The 4,500-nt window shown below is 40.2% G+C and overlaps 1 long non-coding RNA gene across 1 annotated transcript; it reads left to right on the forward strand.

Annotated features, from left to right (window-relative positions):
• The first annotated feature begins 2,869 nt into the window (after nucleotides 1-2,869).
• Nucleotides 2,870-3,536, forward strand: LOC129239544 (uncharacterized). Its single transcript, XR_008581859.1, has 4 exons — nucleotides 2,870-2,955; nucleotides 3,033-3,098; nucleotides 3,172-3,381; nucleotides 3,446-3,536. It is a non-coding gene; the product is annotated as an uncharacterized LOC129239544 (long non-coding RNA).
• Nucleotides 3,537-4,500: the final 964 nt, after the last annotated feature.

A 4,500-nucleotide genomic window follows, 5' to 3' on the forward strand; every position in this document is an offset into this window, starting at 1 on the left:
AATGAAGTATTATATAAAGTAATGGACCGAGTCGATTTTGGGTACCCAGTTAGGTTAGGTTAGAATGGTTACCCAAGGAATGGGCACACTTGGACGAAGATAAACGGATTCGTCGTTTGTGATGCCATTGTGAACGATGTAAGGTGAAAGAGAAAACCGATGGTGTGAAAGTAGAGGGCGGGGAGAGGTGCTGATGGGATTGTTAGGAGGATGTGTGTGTTAGGATGTGTGATCCGGAGTCCCCGGATCGTACGCACATCTAAAACACTAGAAGCGCACCTTCCATCTATCACAACATGAGCGATCTGGTTTCGCGTTTTTCGATCAGGAGACAGCCACGCACCTTGGTGCATCTTTTTATGCTGGAATTTGGCGCTGCAGACTACCATGTTTCGAGACCCGGCGAAGTCGATCGACCTCTGTTCGTTACCGTATGTTTCACTGAGCGGACTGGGGAACCAAAAATTCCCTCCTTGCCCACGCTGGCATTGAAGTCGCCAAGCACGATTTTATATCGTGGTGGAGGCAGCTCTCATAAAAACGTTGTAGGCGCTGATAGAAGTAATCTTTGGTCGCATCGTCCTTCTCTTCCGTCGGAGCGTGTGAGCAAATGAGCGAGATGTTGAAAAATCTCGCTTTGATGTGGATTATTGCGAGACGCTCGCTCACCGGAGTGAACGACAGTACTTGGCTACGAAGTCTCTCTCCCACAACAAATGCAACATCGAATTTGCGCTGCATTACATGGCAACTGTCTCGCGTCTTTTGAATGACAGTGCTGTCAGCCTTAACTTTCAAGGATATTAACCAGCCGGGGTCCCAAACGCAGCGCGCAAGCATATTAGTTCGCTCTCTAACGCTTGTTCGGATGCTACCTGGAGGATGGGACAATAGTTCCAAAGGTCGCGTGACGTATGAGTACATTCGGGATGTTTCCTTTGTCGGGGAAATCCTGATTTCGGATTTTCCCTCAGCCTAGGATTGCTCCTTACAGGACATGGGCCTCTTAATGCGTATTTGCATGAGAGGCGCTTGTCAACAAGTGAGGAATGTGTTTGTGGGTTGGCAAGAGAGGACTGGGTGCACGTCCTCTGTGAATGCCCGATGTACTCAGACATTAGGGATCTTGCGGGTGTGGGGATTAGTTGGACTGATGGACGGTCTGATGTGAGTGGTGTGATTGCCAGCTGTCGGAATGTCGAAATGTTAGGGCAATATGTGGGATTGGGTTTTTAGGCGTGGGGAATGGTCACCAGTCCAGAGCTGTATGGAAGCTCAACTGGTAGTAGTCTCGGCTACGAGGTCTGGCCGGAGACTTAAACCTGGTACCACGGGGAACAGGGGCCCTCGGAGTTTGCTCCGACCTGTTCTTGAGGTAGGCCCTTCGGGGAGTATCGTGGTGGCTGTGGTTTAACAGCCAAATGCGGGTAGAGCTTTTTGGCTCGATGTGGAGTTGCACTGCAACCGGGTGCCGGTCCCATAGTACGGCAGAGGGTTAGATAGACCTCGAACCCTACCAAGGTGGTTAGTGTGTCCATTCCATACTACTAATTGGTACCTTAAGTGCTTTTTGCATTTTTGGGGCGCTGATCAACGCATTGTTTTGATCCTTTGTGCTTTTGACCACCGTGGTGTCGGGCCGTCACCGGTGGGTACCCACGTAAAAACAATCGGACGCTACCTGGAGGATACTTTGGCTAAGCCCGGATGTTGTGAGCTCTTGGATCGTATGCACAATAAACGTCCTGGCCACTCCCAAGGGAATGGCAATCAGATACTTTCCACAATTGCGTGGACTTCTATACACGAAACCATCCAGCATTGGAAATATTAATGAGTTGAACCCTTTAAAGTGCTTTGTTTTTCTTATTGGGCAAAGGAAGGCCTGCTTTAAACACATTGTGAGGGGTCTGCGGTGACAGCCAAGCTACTTTAAAATCTTTAGAAACCGCTAGCAACTCTTCAAAACTTGTTCAGGAATATATCATACGTTAAGGCTAAACTCTGTTGTAATGCGGAATGAGCTTGAGCTTATTTATACCTGAGCACCTGTGTACTGCGGCACTCAAGGCGACAAACTGGCTGATGAATTGGCAAACTGCGGAGTGTCCTTGGATTGTCCAATTGTACGAGAGTCAATTTTAGGGCAAAGTATGGCGATCCCCATAGCCAAATGGGTTGATGCGCGATTACCATACGGAAGTGCGCAAGTTCTAGTCCCCGGACACGAAATACTAGTGATAGAAAAAGTGGTTTCTAATAGCGGTCGCTCCTCGGCGGACAATGAGCCCCATTCCCTTTCCCCTGACAAACTGCTAAGATTCATAAAAAATCTGGGAAGTTTGCTAAGTAGCAATGAATTGCTACTCTCCCTGTACCTTCCTATCCTTTAAATCCAATCTCTCAGTCTTAAATGGAATTTGAAATATTGCACTCAGAAAAAATTCCCTCCCTAAAATAAAGAAAACCATTCTTTATTTTGAACTCTTCCAAATTCATTAAATTTTATCGCTTTTGAGTATTTTTTTCTTTTAAATGACTATAAATGTGTTTGAAACATAAACCCGTAGTCCTCATTTTGATGTTAAATTCTTCTTTGTTATTTTTTACTTTACTTACAATTATCTTATCGAATGCTCATTGCTTTTACGAACATACGTAGTTGATTGTTTTTTTATTCGTGATTATATATTTTGTCGTGCAATGAATGAATTAATAGAAATTTTAATTGAGTTGGAAGGCAAACCGTTTTTGAACGTGTTTATTGGTAAGTTTATGGATATTTTGTTTTGCTCATTTTAGTTATTGCTAATCATTTCAATTATAGAAAGCGGCCTAACTAAGGAATCATTGAAACTCCTAAACCCAAGCCATTTGGATACATTGATCGACACATCGCAGTTTGGACCAAGGGTAATTTTTGAGCATAATCTGCTCAATTGGCAAGCGCAACAGGTATTTTGTTATTTTGTGCATATACACACATACAGATATGCATGCAAAAATTCATAATCTTCGTTTTACTTCACTAGGGAATAAAAACACAAGCCATTCACACTGAGGCATGCGCTTTATTGGCAAATGAATATCGTGGCGAGGTAAATGTTTTTTTATTACTTTTACTTTAGTTATTTATTTATTTTAAATATACATTTCTGTACTTCATATAAGGAATCTTTTGAAGCAATACTCAGTAAGTCGGCGGGTGGATCACAAATCCTGAAATACTATGCGCAAAAAAAGTGTCTCACTCCAAAGTATAGGAAACTTCTAGCTGCAACAGTTGCAAATTATTTTATTTCTGCTGAAGTACATCCAAACCCTAAAACATTTGAAGCTTTCGCCAATAAAATTGTGGATTTATTTACGAGTGAATCTAAAGTCTGATCACAACCTAAAATTTTTATTAAAAAAAAGTTTTCTAACCTCGATTTCATTTATACAGGATATATATTACATTCATAAGAAAGGAAAAAAGCCAGGTGGATCTCTGTATGCTAAGTACCACAGTGTATTATTGAAACTTAGACGGGATGGTCTTATTTCCAAAAGAAATGTAGAACCAACAACAAAAGGAACGGAGATTAATTCTTGCGTAACAGGTATATATGTATTGTACATAGGTATATATATCGTCGTTGCGAAAGCAATACCGCGTATATCCAATCTACAAAACTACATAAGTGGTGAAGGAAGAGAAAACTGATTTTTTACAAAAGTATAGCTCAATTTTTTCACTGAACTTATAATTTATTAATATTATGACAGAGATCAATATACAAATAGTAATTATGCAAAAGAGTGTACGTGAAACTTCAGTTTCTTTGGTCAATTCGTTGTGGTTTTATGCAGGTTTGCAATCGCGAGTATATTTTGGTTTAATTTAAATTTTAAATGAGAGATTATTAAATATTATAATCTGCATTTAATGTAACCTTCATTTAATAAAAAAATTACATTTAGATTGCATTCAAGAAAAATCACGGTTAAAGTATAACGTTGAACCATTCGATGAAGTTCAACTAAAATGGGAAGCGACTTTTGCTGTGCGACGACAAATGCTACAAAAAGATGCCAATTTAAATACAATTTTAGAAGAATGGCCTCAGTATAAGCAGAGTTTTGGACATTTAATGGTATAATTCGTGAGTTTTATTTACATAAAAAATAATTTATTGTTCTTCATTCCTATCTTAGATAGAACTGGATTTTAAGAAGCTGTACCCCGAAAAGCAAAATTTGTTATTTGATAAATGGGAGAGCTTCTGCCAAGCGATTCCACCTTTGCTAGAAATTTACATTAAAGATTCAAACAGCTTAACTACTTGGAGGCAGTTTAAAGAAGGAGGCATCAATGCTGGTATTTAATATGTCTTAAGCCCTCATTTTTTTTAACAATCTAATTTCAGATGCAAAAGACTTAGTCATTTTTTATCTTCTACACTCTGTCTTAATTCTAACTGGCCGAACATATAGAACATGCAAACAGACAAAAAAAAA

Source organism: Anastrepha obliqua, chromosome 2 (genome assembly GCF_027943255.1).
Source record: "Anastrepha obliqua isolate idAnaObli1 chromosome 2, idAnaObli1_1.0, whole genome shotgun sequence".
Lineage (NCBI taxonomy): Eukaryota > Metazoa > Arthropoda > Insecta > Diptera > Tephritidae > Anastrepha > Anastrepha obliqua.